This window comes from Gossypium hirsutum, chromosome A11 (genome assembly GCF_007990345.1).
Source record: "Gossypium hirsutum isolate 1008001.06 chromosome A11, Gossypium_hirsutum_v2.1, whole genome shotgun sequence".
In the NCBI taxonomy this organism is placed as follows: domain Eukaryota; kingdom Viridiplantae; phylum Streptophyta; class Magnoliopsida; order Malvales; family Malvaceae; genus Gossypium; species Gossypium hirsutum.
This window is the reverse complement of record NC_053434.1, coordinates 1,870,407-1,893,342: the sequence shown is the minus strand read 5'-3', so window position 1 is coordinate 1,893,342 and position 22,936 is coordinate 1,870,407. Positions and strand designations below refer to the sequence as shown.

The following is a 22,936-nucleotide window of genomic DNA, read 5'->3' as shown; positions in this document are numbered from 1 at the left end:
TGCTGAAAACAGAAAACCCGAAAAACTGCGGAGTAACTTGACAACTTCGTTCGAGGTGTTCCCGATCTCCAAAAATCACGAAATTAAATCTGGAGTGTCCTTATATATTTAATTTTTGATCTGGAAAATTTGGGCACCAAATTCAACCCGCTGAATATTTTTTTAATTTTTTATTAGATTTCGTCTTTTTTCAATTTTTTGACTTTTTCGACTTATTTTTTTGCGGGAAATATTTTGTATATTCAATAACAGTGCCAAAAATATGTATGTAAAATTTCAGATCAATCAGAAAACGTTTACCCACTCAAATGAATTTTTTTCGAAAATTTTTCTGGGTAAAACTGCTGTTTGTAATTTAAAAAATAGAGATCAGTTTAGAAATCAACCAAGAACACCCAAAACGCCCAAAATCTGATACCAAATGATACGGGGTTGTGCGCGGACCAAGATCGAGTTGCCAAGTCACGAGAAACTCCTATGAAAACCCTAAACAATTAGATCTGAAACGAAACAGAAAATTAAAAGATTAGATTTTTGAATTTTTAGATCTAAAATAAAATCCCCAAATCAGCAAAGAATCAAATTGAGAATAGAAATAAGTGTTAGGGTTCTTGAAACCCTCAAGGAGATTGTGATTCTGCCCAATTGAACACCAAGATAGTTTTCCCCAAATTTTGACAATCTAATTTCACCCAAAAAGAGTATGGAAAAACCCTAGAAATTGGGGATTTTTGGGCTGATTCCTTAAGATAGAAAAAGGCTGAAAACACAATAAGAACAGAAAATAGATTAGATAATGATTCAGCACAAGTAGAAATAAAGAAAGAATTGACAGTAAGAAATTAAAAGATAAGTCCTAAGAAGCCTTGAAATCTCGAAAGATCTCACAACTCCCTTCAAACGGCTCTAATCTCCCCTCCAAAGAATATCAATGGCAAGAAGAAGGTTGAAGATGGCTCCCACAATCAAAAAGATTGTTAAAACAACTTCTAAAGAAAACTCAAGAGAAAATCCTTGAAGAACTCAAAGAAAATTCTGCTCTCAACAAATCTGAAATTTTAATAATAATGATAAGTGTTTAACAAGGTGGACAGCCATGCCTTTAAATAGGCCTTATAACTAGTCCTAATCTAATTAGAAAACTAAAATAAAATAAAAAAAACTCCTAATTATTTTAATATGGAAATTCGGTCAAAGGTCATTTTATCTGGGACTCTTGGACTGAATATTGACATAAAAATTTAAACTAAGTAAATAAATAAATAAATAAATAAAAATAAAAATAAAACTTTACAACTTGGGCCACTTTGACAATTTGGCCTGATTTTCAACTAAGTATGGATGGATTTCTTGATTGGGCTGGGAATTTGCTTATTGGGCCTCGCCTTCAAGAATTTGGGCTTTTGTGACTCGTATCACTGATGCTGCTAGGAGCAGTGACCAACTCTGCAGACATTGTAAAAGAGCTGGTCATCCAGAAGATAGATGCTGGTTTAGACCAGATGCAGTATGCCAACACTGCAAGAAAAAAGGCCATGTTGAAAAAGTTTGCAAGAATAGAAGCAAACCAAGACAGAATCAATTTCAGCAACAAAAGGTAGAAGCTCGAGTAGCTGAAGAAAGCAGTGATCAAGAAGAACATGTTTTTGCTGTGTCATGTGCAGCAAATCAGAAGAAGGGTTCAAAGGGCTGGCTTCTAGACAGTGGGTGCACAAACCACATGTCACCAGATGCAACTATCTTCAAAACCCTGGACAGAACCTGCAAAACCAAGGTAAAAATTGGAAATGGTCAGTTGATTAATGCTGAAGGAAGAGGAGATGTGCTGATTCATACCTCTACAGGTGGCAAAATCATTTCAAATGTACTTTTGGTACCTGAAATCGATAGGAGCCTTCTCAGTATAACTCAACTACTTGAGAAAGGTTACTCAGTTGTGTTCAAGGAGAAAGAATGTCAAATTTTTATCCAACTGGATCAAACCTCATAACAGTCACCATGACTGATAAATGTTTTGAAGTAGACTGGCCAAATGACTTACATTCAGCCTGCATAGCCTCCACTGATGACTCTAGACTCTGGCATCAGAGGCTTGGACATACAAACTACAAATCCATAGCCCGCATGGTCAATGAAGGTCTGGCAGAAAATTTCATCGATTCAGTGAAGAATGATGAGCTTTGTGAGATATGTCAGCAAGGAAAATTGGCAAGATTGCCATTTCCAACAAGCACAACATGGAGAGCATCAGAGAAGCTCCAGCTTGTGCATACAAATGTGTGTGGACCAATGAAGACTGAGTCTCTCAAAGGAAGCAGGTACTTTATTCTATTTATTGATGACTTTACAAGATACTGCTGGATTTATTTTCTAAAACAGAAATCAGAAGTTCTATCTGTGTTCCTAAAGTATAAAGCTGCTGTTGAAACTGAGTTTGGTTGCAAACTTAGAGCAATGAGGTCAGATAATGGAACTGAGTACACCTCAGCTCAGTTCCAAGCCTACTGTGAAGAAGCAGGTATCAAACACCAGTTGACTAATGTGTATACACCCCAACAGAATGGGGTCAGTGAAAGGAAAAACAGAAGCTTGATGAACATGGCAAGATGTCTTCTGTTTGAGAAGAATTTACCCAAAACTCTGTGGGCTGAAGCTGTTAACACAGCAGTTTATCTCCAAAACAGGCTCCCAACCAAGGCTCTGGCTGAGAAGACTCCATTTGAAGCCTGGTTTGGGTTTAAGCCATCACTGGCTCATCTCAGAACCTTTGGTTGTCTGTGCTACACTCAAGTTCCAGCTGAGAAGAGAAGCAAGCTAGATAAAAGAGCTCAAGCAGGGATCCTGATCGGCTATAGCTTGGTTAAAAAGGGCTACAGAATCCTAGAACCTGCTACAAACAAGATATTGGTTAGCAGGGATGTTGTTTTTAATGAAAAAGGACACTGGAATTGGGAGAAGGCTGAACCAGAGGCAGTGGCTGAAGATCTGGCATTGGACCAAAGTGAAAGTGATGAAAACACACCTGAAATAGATGTAGATGATGTTCTAATCAGAGGCACTCGATCACTGGCTGATGTTTATGAAAGAGCACAAGTGGCTACTGTTGAACCAAGTTGCTTTGAAGAAGCAGAAAGCCAGGAGGACTGGAAGCAAGCAATGATTGAAGAAATCAGGATGATTGAAAAGAATCAGACCTGGAGTCTGGTTGATAGACCAACAAACAGGAAGATTATTGGTGTCAAATGGGTTTATCGAGTCAAGAACAATGCTAATGGTAGCCTAAACAAGTTAAAGGCTAGATTGGTTGTGAAAGGCTTCAGTCAAAGGTATGGATCAGACTACCTGGAAACCTTTGCACCAGTGGCCAGACTAGACACCATCAGACTACTAGTTGCCTTAGCAGCACAAAAACAGTGGCTGATACACCAACTTGATGTAAAATCAGCATTTCTGAATGGATTCCTTGAAGAGGAGATTTATGTGGAGCAACCTCAAGGTTTCAAGGTGTCTGGCAAGGAAGAAATGGTGTACAAACTCAACAAAGCCTTGTATGGCTTGAAACAGGCTCCAAGGGCCTGGTATAGCAGAATTGATGGATATCTGACCAGTTTGGGATTCGAGAGAAGTCTAAGTGAGCCAACTCTCTATGTTAAATTGACTAGTACTGAAATTCAGCTCATTGTGTCAATATATGTCAATGACTTACTGGTGACAGGAGGAGATCGAGAGATGCTTAGCAGCTTTAAAGCTAAAATGCAACAGCACTTTGAGATGTCTGACTTGGGATTGATGTCTTACTTCTTAGGCATGGAAGTAACTCAAGCTGAAAATGGAATTTGGCTTAGTCAAAAGACCTTTGCTATGAAGGTTCTCAACAAATTCTCAATGGAGAATTGCAAAGCAACCAGCACACCAATTGCTGTTGGAGAAAAACTCTCGAGCCAAGATAAGCATGAAAAGGTCTGTGAAACAACCTATCGAAGTCTAGTTGGATGTTTGTTGTATTTGACTGCTACCAGACCTGATATAATGTATGCTGTGAGTCTACTCTCAAGGTTCATGCATTGCTCAAATGAAAGTCACTTTAGAGCTGCAAAAAGAGTTCTAAGATACATCAAGGGAACTTTGTCCTATGGAATGCAATTTACCAAGGCTGAGAACTTAAAGTTAGTTGCCTATTGTGATAGTGATTGGGCAGGTTCTTTGGATGATATGAAGAGCACAACAGGTTATGCATTCAACCTAGGCTCTGGTATGATTTGCTGGAGTTCAAAGAAACAGGCAGTAGTAGCACAATCTACTGCAAAGGCTGAATATATAGCTGCTGCTGCAGCAGTTAATCAAGCCATATGGCTTAGAAAAATCTTAGCTGATCTTAACCATGAGCAAAAGGAAGCAACAAAGATAATGTGTGACAACCTATTTGCTGTTGCAATTGCAAAGAACCCTGTCTTTCATGGAAGGACCAAGCATTTCAACATCAAACTTCATGCAGTTCGAGAAATGGAGCAAGCTCATGTTATCAAATTAGTTCATTGTAGTTCTGAAGAGCAAACTGCTGACATTTTGACAAAGACACTCAGTGTTTCCAAGTTTCAACACCTAAGAACTAATATGGGAGTTTGCAACATGCTAACCAAGGAGGAGTGTTGAAGCAATGGTCAGCATGCAGCAACCAAGACTGTCGAGGGCACTACATGCAGAAGCTGCAAGTTCATCAAGCCAGCAAGCTGTGTTTTCACTTATTTTGTATTTTTAAGTTAATGCAATGTAACTTAGTTGTATTTCAACTATGTTAGGTTTATATTTGATGTAAAACTGATGGTGATTGAGCTGATTAATCAGCTTTGTTGATTTGTACAAGTTAATTAGCTCAAGTTACTAAGTTTGTTAGTGGTAGTAGGTGACGTTTAGGTTAACCTACTGTTTTGTCAAGTTGTAAGCTTGTTTATGTATTGGCTTTGAGCCATATTCAGTTTTTTGAATGAATTCAACAAGTTTTCATCCATATGCTCTCCATTTTTAGTTTTGCTTCAAAATCTATTTGAGTTTTCTGCTTTGTTTCTGCTGCAAGTCACGAGACTTGCTCGACAAGCATTCTGTTGAAGCTTGCTGCTGTAGCACTTAGATCCAACAGCCAGCAATTATCAAAGCTCCTTTATTGAGTAATCCTGTTTGGACTGGAAAGCAGTTATTCAGCATGCTCTTTCCTCCCGAATTGGATTATGGTTTTGCTCCAAGTGATGTTGTTATCCGTAATGGGGAGCTTATAACTTCATCCGAGGGATCTTCTTGGTTCCGAAATGCTGATGGCAACCTTTTTGAAAGTCTTATTAAAAATTGTCGAGGAAAGTGTTAACATTATGATTAATGGCAGACAATTTTAATGGAAAACAATCCAAGTGGTGCAAGTTTAGCACCCTAAAGTTGACTTTGAAAAAGTGGCATGGGATAATTTTTTTTTGGTCCTTGAGATAATGGGCTATTTATTGTTTGGTCCTTAAACCTCAACTATAAATAGGCCTTCTCATTTCTCATTTCAATTCATCCCAACCAATCTTTCTCTCTTAGTTTTCTCTCTTCTCCCATTTGAGAATTCTTAAGGAATTCTATTTGTTTGTAATACTTTGGAGATAGTAAAGTTATCATCTGGTGTTAGTGCCCGAGGACGTAGGTATAATTTACCGAATCTCGTTAAATCTCTTGTGTTCTTTCTTATCCTATTTTTCTTTCAATATTTGAGGGTATAATAGTAGTATTTAATTGTGATATTAAATTACTATAGAAGGGATATTCTGTCTAAGGAAAGACTTGGTATTTAAGAGATCCATGTGATCCACCTCTCTTCCCTGGGAATTAAACTTTGTGTGATTTTTTAGTACAATAATTTACACGCTTCCGACCCTATTGGAACAACAAGTGGTATCAGAGCCGAAGGTTAATCGTAGTATGCTCTGTGGTTGCAGTTTAAACTGATCTTCCATATCAGAAAAGATTTCCTTAGGTATATTGAAAGATTATGGAGAAAACGGTCGGTGTAGGAGCTTCAACATCGTCCATGTAGACAAGACCGACAATTGCAAATGCAAGATTAGCTGTGGAGATCTTTGATGGCACGGGCCATTTTGGTATGTGGCAAAGTGAGGTTCTAGATGCCCTTTTTCAGCAGGGTCTAGACATTGCCATTGATGAAGAGAAACCAGATGATGTACAGGAGAAAGATTGGAAGGCGATCAATCGGTTGGCATGTGGCACAATTCGATCATGCCTTTCTCGAGAGCAGAGGTATGTTTTTTCAAAGGAGACTTCTGCAAATAAGTTGTGGGTGGCATTTGAAGAAAAATTTTTGAAGAAAAACAGTCAAAATAAGCTCCACTTGAAGAAAAGACTGTTTCGCTTCACATACGTCCCAAGTACCACAATGAATGATCACATCACCAAATTTAATCAGTTAGTCACTGATTTGCTGAATATGGATGAGACATTCAAAGATGAAGATTTGGCTTTGATGCTGTTGGGGTCACTTCCTGAGGAGTTTGAGTTCCTAGAAACTACTCTACTTCATGGCAGGAGTGATATATCTCTGAGCGAAGTCTGTGCGGCCTTATACAGTTATGAACAGAGAAAGAAGGACAAACAGAAAAACTCAATCAGAGATACAGAAGCTTTAGTAGTCCGAGGTCGTTCATACACTCAGAAGAAAACTCAAAAGGGGAGATCAAAGTCAAAGTCCAGACTCGGAAAAGATGAATGTGCCTTTTGTCATGAGAAAGGCCACTAGAAGAAAAATTGTCCAAAGCTGAAGAATAAGGGAAAAACTGCTGTAGATGCTTGTGTTGCAAAGCATGATACTAGTGACTCTGAACTATCACTGGTTGCATCATCATCGTCGTTCCATTCAGATGAGTGGATATTAGATTCGGGTTGTACCTTTCATATGTCCCCTAACCGGGAGTGGTTCTCTGATTTAGTAGAACTAAATGGAGGAGTTGTTTATATGGGCAATGACAATGCCTGTAAAACTGTTGGGATAGGTTCAATCCAATTAAAGAATCAAGATGGATCAACCAGAATTCTGACTGATGTTCCGTACGTGCCCAGTTTGAAGAAAAATCCCATCTCATTGGGAGCCTTGGAATCCAATGGTTCAGTTGTTACTATGAGAGATGGGATATTGAAAGTGACATCTGGCGCACTTGTGATATTGAAGGGCATCAGGAAAAATAACTTGTATTACTACCAAGGTAGTACAGTTATTGGAGCAGTCGCTATAGCTTCCAGTAACAAAGAATTGGACTCAATGCAGTTGTGGCATATGAAGTTGGGACATGCCAGCGAAAAATCCTTGCAAATTCTGGCAAAGCAAGGATTGTTGAAAGGTGCAAAGGCTTGCAAATTAAAATTTTGCAAGCATTGTGTTCTGGGAAAGAAAAAGAGAGTGAAATTCGGTACTGCTATCCATAATACAAAAGGTATTTTGGAATATGTTCACTCAGATGTGTGGGGGCCTTCCAAGACACCTTCATTGGGAGGAAAACACTACTTTGTTACTTTTGTTGATGACTTTTCCAGAAGAGTTTGGGTGTATACCATGAGAACTAAGGATGAAGTGCTTAGAGTTTTTCTTAAATGGAAAACTATGATCGAAAACCAGACTGGCGAGAAAATCAAGCGACTTAGGATGGACAATGGAGGGGAATATAAAAGTGATCCGTTCTTCGATGTGTGCCAAGAGTATGGTATTGTTCGACACTTCACAGTTAGGGATACACCACAGCAGAATGGATTGGCAGAGCGTATGAATCGAACATTGCTGGAGAAAGTTCGATGTATGTTGTCCAATGCTGGGTTGGGCAAGCAATTTTGGGCTGAGGCAGTGACATACGCTGGCCATCTTGTTAATCGTTTGCCATCATCTGCATTAGAAAGAAAAACTCCTATGGAGGTATGGTCTGGAAAACCGGCTACAGATTATGATTCCTTACATGTGTTTGGATCCACTGCATATTACCATGTGAAGGAGTCAAAGTTAGATCCGAGGGCAAAGAAAGCTCTCTTTTTGGGAATCACTTCTGGAGTGAAGGGATTTCGTCTTTGGTGTTTAAGCACAAAGAAAATGATCTGTAACAGAGATGTTACCTTTGATGAATCTGCCACATTGAAAAAGATAGCAGATAAAGATATTCAGACGAGCAATACTCCACAGCAGGTGGAGTGTACTCCAAAACAGGTGGAGTTTGAGCAGATGGGGATTTGCCCAGTTAATAAGTCTAATTCTCCAGCCACAATGGAGGAATTAGAGGTTGAAGAGGTTCTGACCCAAGAACCACTAAGTACACTAGAACCAGTTGCAGTTGCAAGGCCACGGAGAGAAATTCGTAAACCTGCTCGATTTACTGATATGGTAGCCTACGCCCTTCCCGTTGTTGATGATATTCCTATCACTTATCAAGAAGCAATGCAAAGCTTAGAAAGTGATAAATGGAAAAGCGCCATAGATGAAGAAATGCAGTCTCTCCTGAAGAACAATACTTGGGAATTGGCGCAATTACCGAAAGGTAAAAGGGCAATCGGATGCAAGTGGGTATTCGCAAAGAAAGATGGATCTCCTAGCAAGAAGGATATTCGCTACAAAGCAAGATTGGTAGCTAAAGGCTACGCTCAGAAGGAGGGAATTGACTACAATGATGTATTTTCCCCTGTTGTGAAGCATTCCTCCATTAGAATTTTGTTGGCCTTGATAGCACAGTTGAATTTGGAACTAGCTCAACTTGATGTTAAGACGGCTTTCTTGCATGGTGAGTTAGAAGAGGAGATCTATATGATTCAGCCCGAAGGATACACAGATGCTGGTGGTAGAAATTGGGTTTGTAAGCTGAACAAATCGCTATATGGATTGAAGCAATCCCCGAGGCAGTGGTACAAGCGATTTGATAGCTTTATGAGAAGGCAGAAGTACACAAGAAGCAAATATGATAATTGTGTATATTTGCAGAAGCTGCATGACGGATCTTTCATTTATCTACTCTTGTATGTTGATGATATGTTAATCGCTTCGAAGAGCCAAAATGAGATAGATAAGCTGAAGGCTCAGTTGAATCAAGAGTTCGAGATGAAAAATCTAGGTGAGGCCAAGAAGATTCTCTGCATGGAGATAAGTAGAGATAGACCGAGAGGCAAGCTCTGTTTAAATCAGAAGCAATATCTGAAAAAGGTATTACAATGTTTTGGTATAAATGAAAACACAAAACATGTAAGTACCCCACTTGCTTCTCATTTGAAACTTAGTGCTCAATTATCTCCGAAGACTGAATATGAAAGAGAATATATGGCGAAAGTCCCATATGCTAATGCAGTTGGGAGTTTGATGTATGCGATGATGTGTACGAGGCCTGACATTTCACAAGCTGTTGGAGTTGTGAGTAGGTATATGCATGATCCTGGAAAAGGACATTGGCAAGTTGTGAAATGGATTCTACGGTATCTTCGAAAAACCGTAGATGTTGGTTTAATTTTTGAACAGGATAAATCACTTGGTCAGTTTGTAGTTGGATATGTTGATTCTGACTTTGCTGGTGATTTAGATAAACGTCGTTCAACTACGGGGTATCTGTTTACTCTTGCGAAAGCCCCAGTGAGTTGGAAGTCTACCTTACAGTCTACAGTAGCTGTGTCTACTACAGAGGCAGAATATATGGCAGTTACAGAAGCTGTTAAGGAGGCTATTTGGCTTAATGGATTGTTGAAAGACTTAGGAGTTTTTCAAAGTCACATAAGTTTATATTGTGACAGTCAGAGCGCTATTCATTTAGCGAAAAATCAAGTCTATCATTCAAGAACCAAGCATATCGACATAAGATATCACTTTGTGCGGGAAGTCTTTGAAAAAGGAAAAATTCTACTTCAGAAGATTCCAACAGCAGATAATCCCGCAGATATGATGACCAAGGTGGTAACAACAATCAAGTTTAATCATTGTTTGAACTTGATTAACATCCTGAGAATTTGAGCACCTTCAGGTGTATGGCGCTCGAGAGTGCATTTGGAGGCACTACAAAAGATAGCTTTATCAAATTTGGGGAGTTGAAGGAAGTGTGTGAAGATGTGATTATCCTAATCAAATCTTCAAGGTGGAGATTGTTAACATTATGATTAATGGCAGACAATTTTAATAGAAAACAATCCAAGTGGTGCAAGTTTAGCACCCTAAAGTTGACTTTGAAAAAGTGGCATGGGATAATTTTTTTTTGGTCCTTGAGATAATGGGTTATTTATTGTTTGGTCCTTAAACCTCAACTATAAATAGGCATTTTCATTTCTCATTTCAATTCATCCCAACCAATCTTTCTCTCTTAGTTTTCTCTCTTCTCCCATTTGAGAATTCTTAAGGAATTCTATTTGTTTGTAATACTTTGGAGATAGTAAAGTTATCATCTGGTGTTAGTGCCCGAGGACGTAGGTATAATTTACCGAACCTCGTTAAATCTCTTGTGTTCTTTCTTGTCCTATTTTTCTTTCAATATTTGAGGGTATAATAGTAGTATTTAATTGTGCTATTAAATTACTATAGAAGGGATATTCTGTCTAAGGAAAGACTTGGTATTTAAGAGATCCATGTGATCCACCTCTCTTCCCTGGGAATTGAACTTTGTGTGATTTTTTAGTACAATAATTTACACGCTTCCGACCCTATTGGAACAACAGAAAGGTCCTTGATTTTTTACATGGTGCTCAGGAAGTTCTTTGTGAGTGGTTATCGATGAGGGGTATGAGCGTTTCACTCTTGGACCTATACCTAACTTCTGATTCAAATTCACGAAAGAACATGATGGATGAAATCTTCTATGGTCTCCAAGAAACAGAGCTGACTTGCAACTTTAAGCAGTTAATGGTTGATTCCTACTGTGATTTCCTTGCTGGAAATAATGAAGAAATTGATGGTTTTGTGGGTTTTGATTTTGAACGGATGTGTTATGAGAAGCAAATATCAGCGCCAGTTAATCAAGCTTCTGTTGATTCTTTTAAGCAATTTTTTCGAGATATCCAGAATTTATCATACAAATATGCAAATAAAGACAATTCATTATTGACCACGTTCAAAGCAGGGAGCAAGGGTAACCTGCTGAAGCTAGTGCAGCATAGCATGTGTCTTGGACTGCAACGTTCACTTGTACCTTTATCATTCAGGTTTCCTCCAAAACTCTCATGTTCTGAATGGAATGATCTAAAATCTCAGGGCTTAACCCAGAACGGTGATGATACTGTTGAATCTGCAACGAATTTCATCCCATATGCTGTGGTCGAAAGTTCTTTTATGACAGGCCTGAATCCACTAGAATGTTTTGTTCATTCGGTTACTAGTCGAGACAGTTCTTTCAGCGACCATGCTGACCTTCCTGGGACACTGTCACGAAGGCTTATGTTCTTCTTGCGTGATCTATGTGCATCATATGACGGAACTGTGAGGAATGCATATGGAGATCAGGTTGTTCAATTCAGCTATAGTAGTGATAAGGGTACATCTACAGCAACTAGTTTTGCTAATGAAATACGAAGTCATGGCAGTATCCTACCTGATGGAACAGGTGGCTAACCTGTTGGTTCATTGTCTGCCTGTGCCATTTCTGAGGCTGCATATAGTGCTTTGGATCAACCGATTAGTCTACTTGAAACTTCACCATTGTTAAACCTGAAGGTGAACTCTTTCTTTCTCTTTAATATAGTTGCTAAGAATCGTGGTCTCTCATCTAAAGAAAAATTTAAGGATACAAATTAGTAATATGCTGAAACCTACCTAATATAGTTCCTAAGAACCATGGAACAACTTGACACTATTCAGAACTAAAAGCAAATGGTTTGAATGTGCTTATGGTCAAATTCCATACATTTTGCTTCTCAATGTCCATGTTCTTTTTATGTTATATGTGCCACCACAATCCAGTCCACCAAAGTTTTAGCCCTGATGGGATGGTGAGCAGGGGCAAATCCAGAAGTTCCTTGTGGGGGGTTAGGGCGAATTGAATTATAAATTTTTTGTGAGGTTAAAGTGTAATTTTATCTTGTATTTATAATTTCATCGCTTTTGAAAGGACTATATAGAAATCTTTTTATTTTGGAGGGCCAAAGTGCAATTTTAACTTATAGTAACTTCTAATACTATCATTTATTAGGAGACAAAAAAAATTCCACTCTAAATTCGCTTCTGATGGCAAGCTGGTGTGAATCCCGAATTAGTTGGTTGATATAAAAATGGTTGCACATGTTAGAATGCTAAGAAATTAATCTGATTAACTTGCTCAGAGGGTCCTTGAATGTGGTTCTAGAAGAAGGAATTCCGACCAGATTATGACGCTATTTTTCTCGGATAAACTTGGAAAGGGGAGACATTGTTTCGAGTATGCGGCTTTAGAAATCAAAAATTATTTGGAGAGATTGATCTTTTCGGATATTGTATCTACTGTCTTAATAACGTGAGTTTTTGTTTCTTTTATAATCTCATCCTTTCTCGTTTTATGCTTTTCTTATTATTACTCGAGATTTAACTGTGTCCTGTGGTATAGCTACTCCCCGCAGAAGTCAACTGAAAACTGTTTCAATCCTTGGGTTTGCCATTTTCATGTGTGCAAGGTAATGTGATAGGTAAATGGTATTTTTAATTATGATAAATCTTCGACTTTCAAGTGTCCCCCCATAAAATACTGTACTTTACAGGATACCATGAAAAGGAGGCGCCTTTCAGTGCATTCTATTATTGGTTCTCTCCAGATGCACTGCGCCAATGCCAAAAAATTATGGAAAATCAATTTGCCTGACATCCAAGTTACAAGCGAGTAAGTTCCCCCCACCCATGTCCCATTGTTGCGAGAACTACTCACTGACACTATTAATACAATGTAATTCATCTTTTACATAGTTCAATGAATATCAAAATATCTGTCCATTTAAGTTAGGCCAACTTATCCTTAGAATGTATATCCATGGGAAGCTGTTGGGGTTGTTAAACAAAACAGCGAAATTGCCAGCTCTGGAGATAAAACATGTCCACTAGCATTATTGATTTCTTTCATAGAATTTATTTTTGCTTCTTGACTTGCTTGATTGAATGGTAGGTCTTGTTCTCAATTTGGCATGCCAAATAAAGATGATAGGTTTTGTATCACCGTCACGATTGTTGAGCCTTCCAAAAAGTCTCATATAGAATTGGATGTGATTCAAGCCATAGTGATACCTTCTCTTCTGGAAGCAGTTGTAAAAGGTTTGTAATTCTAGTTCTCCGTTTTTGTCCAAATTTACTAGTATTCGAAATCTCATTCATCTTCTTTTGGTGTTGAATTTATAAAATTCTCTTTAGGATTCCCGGAGATCAAGAAGGTGCAAATTTTATGGAATGATCGATTCAAAGTCTCAAAATCTCATAAGACTTCTCCTGGTGAACTTTACTTGAGGGTAGCTGTAACAGGTGGTTTTAGTAAAACAAACCTCTGGGGCATGCTTATGAATGATTGCCTTCCAATAATGGATTTGATCGACTGGACACGTAGTCATCCAGATGATATTAATCAGTTTTGCTTGGCATGTGGCATAGATTCTGGATCGAAATTTTTTCTCAATGTAATTATTACGTCATTGTTATCACTCCACATGTTTCTACAGGTTAACTGCATTAAATTAACTTGCTTCATGCTATTTTAAATGCAGAATTTGAAGAGCGCTATATCAGATACTGGCAAAACTATACTAAATGTGCATTTGCATCTTGTCGCCGATTGTCTGTCTGTTACCGGGGAGTTTGTTGGCTTAAACTCAAAAGGCTTGAGACTACGACAAGAACATGCGTTTGTCACATCTCCTTTCATGCAAGCATGCTTTTCTGTTAGTATCATTATATCTAGCTTTACGCTCTTAATTTAAGCCAAGTAAATGTCGTTTTTAAAGTCGACTTAGCCTTATCTAATTTGTGGCAGAATCCTAGTGCTTCCTTTGTCAAAGCTGCAAAGAAAGGAGTTTCGGATGATCTTCAGTGGACCATTGATGCATTGTCATGGGGAAGAGTTCCTCGCATCGGGACCGGTGCACAGTTTGATATATTGTACTCTAAGAAGGTATATTTATGCATGTCTTGTGACATAATGTACTTATTGGGAATTATCCATATTTATGGAAAATCAAATATATGGGTATCAAATAATGGAAAGTCAAAGATATGGGTATCAAATATTGGAAAGTCAAAGATATGGGTATCAAATATTGGAAAGTCAAAGATATGGGTATCGAGATATTGGCATAATAAAATCTGAGATATTTGCAATATATGGTCCCTAAATTGTAAAGTGACTTTGCAAGTTGATCCCTGAACCTCAACTATAAATAGGCATAACCATCTCTCATTCTGTATCTCAAACTTGCCATTCTCTACTTAAGGCATTGTTTTCTCTCTCTCTCTTTGTAAATTCTCACTTGTATTTTGGAGTGAAATATATTTGGTAGTGCCCGAGGACGTAGGCAAAATTTGCTGAACCTCGTTAAATTCTTGTGTTCTTTATTGTATTATTCTGCATGAATTGTGTGTGTGATTGTAGTGATTTATTGTGCTATTAAATTACGATTGAGGGATATTCTGGCTAGGAAAGACCTGGTACTTAAGCGATCCTTGCGATCCACCTCTCTTTCCTGGGAATTGAACTTAGTGTGATTTTTTAGTACAATAATTTTACTCTTTTACACGCTTCCGCACAACAATTGGTATCAGAGCTAGATTCGTACTTGGGGAATACGATCGTTCACGGCACTGTTCACGTACTGTAGTTGGGATTGAGGAGAAAAAAATGGAAAAGTCATCGTCAAAGACTACTGTGACCAATGCGAAATTTGAAGTAGAGAAATTTGATGGTACCAATAATTTTGGTATGTGGCAATGTGAGATCCTGGATGTCTTATGTCAGCAAGAGCTGGATATAGCCCTTGAAGAAAAACCTGACAAGATGGATGACAAGGAGTGGGCCAAGATCAATAGACAGGCATGTGGAACAATTCGCCTATGTTTGGCCAAAGAGCAGAAGTACTCTGTCATGAGAGAGACATCAGCGAAGAAGTTGTGGGATACACTGGAAGAAAAGTTTCTAACAAAAAGTCTTGAAAATAGGCTTTATATGAAAAAGAAACTTTATCGATTCACGTATGCACCCGGTATGTCGATGAATGACCATGTGAACTCATTCAATAAAATTTTAGCAGACTTGCTAAATTTGGATGAGAAATTTGAAGATGAAGATAAGGCATTATTGTTGTTGAATTCCCTTCCTGATGAATATGATCATCTTACCACCACATTGCTTCATGGGAAGGATACGATCACATTTGATGCAGTCTGTAGTGCGTTGTATAGATCTGAGACTCGAAAGAAAGATAAAAGAGATCACAGAGATACAACCGCAAAAGTCTTAACAATAAGAGGTCGTTCACACAGCAGCAAATCTGGTAGAAGAGGAAAGTCCAAAGGGAGACCCGCCAAAGATGAATGTGCTTTTTGTCGTGAGAAAGGGCATTGGAAAAAGAATTGTCCTAAGTTACAAAAGGGTAAAGCTATTTCTGATGCATATGTAGCGGAGCATGATGAGGAGTCAGACTTTAGCTTGGTTGGCATGGCAATGGCATGTCATACAGATGAGTGGATTTTGAATTCGGGATGTACTTACCATATGTGTCCTAATAAGGACTGGTTTTCTAGTCTTAAAGAACTAGAAGGTGGAGTTGTTTTTATGGGCAATGATAGTGCTTGTAAGATAATGGGAGTGGGTACAGTCCAATTGAAGAATCACGACGGCTCAATCCAAGTCTTGACAGATGTTCGCTACGTACCTAGCCTGAAGAAAAATCTCATCTCATTAAGTGCCCTAGAATCTAAAGGGCGCACAATCACTTTGAGAGATGGATTACTAAAAGTAGTAGCTGGGCAACTGACGGTGATGAAAGGCACAATAAGAAATAGCTTGTATTTTTAAATGGAAGTACAGTTATTGGATCAACATCAACAGTTTCTACAAAAGATGTAGATTCAGAGGCTACCAGATTATGGCATATGCGATTGGGACATGCTGGTGAAAAAGCTTTGCAGACATTGGTGAAGCAAGGCTTATTGAAAGGTGCAAATTCTTGCAAAATGGAATTCTGTGAACATTGTGTTTTGGGCAAGCAGAAGAGGGTAAAATTTTGTCCAACAATTCACAATACGAAAGGAATTCTGGACTACGTTCACAGTGATGTGTGGGGACCTACCAAAGTAGCTTCTTTGGGAGGTATGCACTATTTTGTTACTTTTGTTGATGATTATTCAAGAAAAGTATGGGTGTATCTAATGAAAAGAAAAAGTGAAGTTTTGGATGCATTTCTGAACTGGAAGAAGATGGTGGAGACTCAGACTGGTCGAAAAGTCAAACGACTTCGATCAAATAATGGTACTGAGTACAAAAACGATCCATTTCTACAAGTATGCCAAGATGAGGGCATTGTGCGACACTTCACTGTTCGGGATACACCACAGCAAAATGGGGTGGCAGAACGAATGAATCGAACTATACTGGAGAAAGTTCGATGTATGTTGTCCAATGCTGGATTGGGCAAAGAATTTTGGGCTGAGGCAGTTACATATGCGTGCCATCTAATTAACCGTTTGCCATCAGCTGCAATAAATGGAAAAACTCCTATGGAGATGTGGACTGGTAAATCTGCTACTGATTATGATTTTTTGCATGTATTTGGTTCCACTGCATATTATCATGTAAAAGAATCTAAGTTAGACCCAAGAGCAAAGAAAGCATTATTCTTGGGTATAACTGATGGAGTAAAAGGATATCGTCTCTGGTGTCCTGATACAAGGAAGATTGTTTTCAGTAGAGATGTGACTTTTGATGAATCAACCATGTTGAAGTACAAGGATTCACAAAAGGATGACAAAACCAGTAGTACTTTGCAGCAGGTGGAGCTTGAAAAGGTTAACGATGATCCAGCTAATATTGAAGGGACAAATGATGAAGAGGTTCCTACCCAAGAATCTCTACAGCAACAAGATTCAATTGCATATAGAAGGCCAAGAAGAGAGATTCGTAAGCCTGCTCGCTTTGATGATATAGTGGCCTATGCACTTCCAATTACAGATGATGATGTTCCTTCTACTTACACAGAAGTAATAAGTAACCCTGATGGTGTAAAGTGGAAGCAAGCAATGAATGAAGAAATGCAGTCTCTTCATAAAAATAAGACCTGGGAGTTGGTGACACTACCCAAGGGAAAGAAGGCAATTGGATGCAAATGGGTATATGCAAAGAATGAAGGATTTCCTGATAAAAATGAAATTCGATACAAGGCTAGATTAGTAGCAAAGGGTTACACTCAGAAAGAAGGAATAGACTACAATGAAGTGTTTTCTCCAGTTGTGAAGCATTCGTCTATTCGGATCTTGCTAGCCTTGGTTGCGCAATATGATCTTGAACTAGTTCAGCTTGATGTGAAGACCGCGTTTTTACACGGTGATTTGGAAGAGAAAATCTATATGACTCAGCCAGATGGATTCAAGGTTGCTGGAAAAGAAAATTGGGTTTGCAAACTGACAAAGTCGCTTTATGGATTGAAGCAATCTCCGAGGCAGTGGTACAAGCGATTTGATCAGTTCATGAAAGGGCAAAGGTACACAAGAAGTAAATTTGATCATTGCGTGTATTTTCAGAAGCTACAAGAAGGAACTTTCATATACTTGCTCTTATATGTTGATGATATGCTAATAGCATCTAAGAGCAAAGTTGAGATTGAAAGATTGAAGACTCAACTCAATCTCGAGTTTGAGAAGAAAGATCTAGGAGAAGCTAAAAAGATTCTCGGCATGGAAATATGGAGAGATAGAGCTCATGATAGAGTTAGCTTGTCTCAGAAGCAGTATTTGAAAAAGGTACTACAGCAGTTTGGCATGAACGAGCAGACAAAACCTGTAAGTACCCCGTTGGCTTCTCATTTCAAGCTTTCTGCACAACTATCTCCTTCGACGAATACGGAACGAGAATACATGTTGCAAGTTCCGTATTCTAATGCAGTGGGTAGCTTGATGTATGCAATGGTGTGTACAAGACCCGACATTTCACAGGCAGTTAGTATAGTGAGCAGGTATATGCATAATCCTGGAAAAGGACATTGGCAAGCTGTGAAATGGATTCTACGGTATATTCATAAGACCATGGATATTGGATTACTGTTCAAGCAGGATACTACACTTGGTAAAGGTGTTGTTGGGTACGTTGATTCTGATTATGCTGGTGATTTGGACAAACGAAGATCAACCACTGGTTATGTGTTTACTCTTGCTGGAGGACCAATAAGTTGGAAGTCTACACTGCAGTCTACAGTTGCGTTGTCAACCACAGAAGCTGAATACATGGCTGTAACAGAGGCTGTAAAGGAAGCTATTTGGTTACAAGGTATGGTTAAAACCTTGGGATTGGTCCAGGAGCATATTAATGTGTATTGTGATAGTCAAAGTGCTATTCATTTAGCAAAGAATCAAGTCTATCATGCACGTACAAAGCATATCGATGTACGTTTCCACTTTGTGCGGGAAATTATTGATGAGGGGAAAATTCACCTTCAGAAGATTAAGACTGCAGATAATCCCGCAGATATGATGACCAATGTGGTAACAACAATCAAGTTCGAACATTGTTTGAACTTGATCAATATTCTGCATGTTTAACAGTTGAAGAAGGCACTATCAAGTGTTGTTGACAAAGGCAGAGAGAATTGTGTGAAGATAAGATTACTCGAATCAAATCTTCAAGGTGGAGATTATTGGGAATTATCCATATTTATGGAAAATCAAAGATATGGGTATCAAATAATGGAAAGTCAAAGATATGGGTATCAAATATTGGAAAGTCAAAGATATGGGTATCGAGATATTGGCATAATAAAATCTGAGATATTTGCAATATATGGTCCCTAAATTGTAAAGTGACTTTGCAAGTTGATCCCTGAACCTCAACTATAAATAGGCATAACCATCTCTCATTCTGTATCTCAAACTTGCCATTCTCTACTTAAGGCATTGTTTTCTCTCTCTCTCTTTGTAAATTCTCACTTGTATTTTGGAGTGAAATATATTTGGTAGTGCCCGAGGACGTAGGCAAAATTTGCTGAACCTCGTTAAATTCTTGTGTTCTTTATTGTATTATTCTGCATGAATTGTGTGTGTGATTGTAGTGATTTATTGTGCTATTAAATTACGATTGAGGGATATTCTGGCTAGGGACCTGGTACTTAAGCGATCCTTGCGATCCACCTCTCTTTCCTGGGAATTGAACTTAGTGTGATTTTTTAGTACAATAATTTTACTCTTTTACACGCTTCCGCACAACTACTGTCAAAGTTATTATATGAACGATGCATTTTAGAAATAACTAGCTAATTATGTTCATGCCATTGTTAATTTTTAGGATGAAAGGATCACCGAACCGGTTGATGTGTATAAGCTTCTTGGAAATATTGATGGTTCTCAGAAGCAAGATGTAGAGTTCGAAGTACCCAAAGCTTGTAACTTCAAGTCCGAGAAATATGTCTCTGAACTTATGGATGCGCTTGGTGATTCCGCCTTTGAACGGCTGAAAAATATTGAAACAAAAATAGAGAGAATTTCTGACGTTAAATGACATTCAGAGGCTTTCACGTACTTTAAAGGATATATTGCACAAGTAAGCTTTCCTCCAATTTGTTGTTTAATTTCTTTGTTCAGTTTGGTCGTGCTTCTCCGTTCTCTGATTGCCATATAGTTCCAGATTTTGGTGATGTTATATTATAATCGGTTTCAATAAGTCTGTCCTAAATTCTGACTATATGCCAAGTTGACCCTTTATCTTGAGGTTGTTGCACTGCTATGTATGTCTTAGAATGGTGGATAGCTTGTGATATCTCCTGATTTCTCGTCTTTAGTGCTTTGATTCTCAACATCAATTCCGATGAAATGACTAGACATGTTTCGTGCTCTTAATTTCTCGGTCTCGTAGTTATTTACTTCTTCTAAGTTTATACTTTTGCTGACTATAGGTCTCCTATTGGCCACCGCTTAAGCGGAGCTGACTGGAATTCCGCTATGATGGCATTGTACTTTCATCCTCGAAGAGATGAGAAGGTCGGATCTGGAGCTCAAGAAATAAAGGTATGTTAAAACATATTGGAGTTTTAACATTTATTATTCATATACATACGCACGGATACAGTGGTTTCTTGATCTTCGTTCCCCTATTTTTTTCAGGTAGGGTATCACCCTGAACATAAAAATTCTCGGTGCTTTCTTTTGGCAAGGACCGATGGGACAATCGTAGATTTCTCGTATCATAAATGCATTATCGGGGCTCTCGAGGTCATCGCCCCCGATAAGGTCCAATCCTACAAGTCAAAATGGTCACAATCCGGTGATCTGTAAACCGGCTCCACAAGCACATGTGCTTCTAATATACAGAAAAGACACCCATTCATACAAATTGATTGCCATTAAGAACTACAGCAATGACATACAAAAACTTTCTACATTGAACAGTTTGATAAATTTCCGGTTTTTACTTGAAAGATCAAATCCGGATCTTAGCCTCACAGCACTGGCAATGTTGTTCAAAGATCACATTGTTTGTATTCTTTTGTTGTTGAAATAGGGTCATCCTCAGCTTCTTGTTGCTCCTTCTACTGGAACTTGTTTTCTTTTTTTTCTTCAAATTTAAGCAGAAAAGATCTAGTCGAAGCAGCAACGAGAAGCTCGGAACCGAATTTTCAATTTGTATTTCTTGATATACTTGTGACAAATACAAGTAACATTGTTATTTCAGCCATTATATCATTGTTTTCTTCCCAAATGATTCTCTTTTTTTTAGGTTAGTGATATACACATACTACACATGCACATGCACGTACTAAACCTATTTATGTGTTGAACTATTTATTCAAATTCAAACACTCACCCGCAATATGGGAGGGTTTGAACAAAAATATTAAACCTAAAAAATGGGTTTAGACAAAAAAATTAGGCTCATTTAAAATATGAGCCAAACTCGAGCTTGAAAATACAAGGCCTAATCTTGGCCCAACTTGGCTTGCTTTTATAAGTTTGTAATTTTAAGCTTATATTTCGAGTTGAACCGTGTAACAACCCAAAATCCGTGGGCACCAGAAAAGTGTGTTATCGGGCCTCCGTCTTAGTGAAATAAGTTCGAAAATAATTATTAAAAATATTTATGAGTCTAGTAATGTGTTTAATTAGGTTTTAATTAAGTAAATTTAGCTTAATTTAGAATAATTAGTAAAAAGGATTAAATTAAATAAGAGTAAAATTTTAATTATAGATTAAAGAAAAATTAGAAGGACTTAAGAGGAAATTAAACCATTTCCTATAGCTGAGGCGGTTTAACGTGGAAAATATCAAAGATTTTATTGATTAAAAAAATATATATTTATTTAATAATTAAGTATATTATATTATATTATTATATATAAAAGAAACAAATAAGTTAAAAGAAACAGAATGAAAGCAAACGAAACAGAGAAGAACAGGGGAGAAAAGAAAGGAAAGAAGAAAGAAAAGGGGAAATAAGGTTTATGAAGCTTGGAGTTAATTGGTAAGCTCAATCAAGTCCTTTTCTCATAATTTTGATATTTTAGAAGTCTTAAAACAAGTTTTTGATGAAATTAAGTTGTTAGTTTGGAAGTTCTTAGGTTTTTAAACAAAGTTCATGTTGAATAAAATGATGAAATAGGGGTTTAATTGAACGAAATTCAAGTTAGAATAGATATAAGGATTGAATTGCAAAGTAAGCTATAAGTTTTGTGTTTTAGGGACTAGATTGAGGAAAATTCGGAATTAAGAAAATATGTTAAAAATTTAATAGTTAAATTTGAGTTTAAATGAAATTTGAATAGGAATAAGGTGTGAATTGGTGTTATAAATTTGGTTATTAACATTTTTCATCAAAACAGTTTTGGGAAGTAGCAATGGTCTGACTTTGAAAATTCACTAAAAATTTTATAAATTGAACTAGAGGATGAACAAAATATGGAATTAAAGCTTATTGAGTCTAGTTTCTTATAGTAGAAACAGTGTAAGCAATTAATTGATGAATCAAGAGATATTTGAAATTTTGTAATACTGGTTCGGGGTGATTTCGAGATGCCCTGTTTTAACTTTAGAAAATCATTAAAAATTGTACAAAAATTATTATGGAGTATAATTTATATATGTGAACTCCTTAATGAATCTAGTTTCAAAATAAATAAACAAGAACCTTATTCGAGTTCTGTACAATGAGATAATTTAGTTTTAGTAGAGAGAGGTCAGAACTGTCAAATGAAATAACAGGGGAGTATTTAACGAATAAACTGTATTAAATGGATAGACCAAAAATTCTGGAAATTTTATGATTAGAAGATATATGAGTCTAGTTTTAAGGAAAATTTACGGATATTAATTTGGAGTTTCGTAGCTCAAGATATAAATAATTTAGTAACAATGACTCAAGTAGACAGCTTAATGGTGAAATTATATATATACATTTAAAATGGTTAAATTTGCATGTTTAGGCTCATGAATTAAATTGAATCATGTTGTATTGATGATTATAAATTATTATTTTCGTAGCCAACAAAGAACCTAAAGCATCAGCATCGAAAGGAAAGGAGAAAGTCAGCGAGTACTAAAACGGAAGAATTACGGTGTGTATTACTATAATTCGAATTTTAATTATTATTGATTGCTGAATTTTTTTTATTGTTATGTATGGTAAGTAAGACTTGAGGTAAGTATGTGCAATTGATATGAATATTGAGTGAAAATGAAAGTGATGCAAATTGAATCAAATTGAATTGAATAAGTGAATTATGGAAGATGTAATTATTTGAAAAGCGTATTGATTGA

At 37.4% G+C, this 22,936-nt stretch overlaps 1 pseudogene; it reads left to right on the top strand.

Annotated features, from left to right (window-relative positions):
- LOC107923475 (DNA-directed RNA polymerase IV subunit 1-like) overlaps nt 1–20,687 on the top strand; it is a 28,079-nt pseudogene extending 7,392 nt beyond the window's left edge.
- Nucleotides 20,688–22,936: the final 2,249 nt, after the last annotated feature.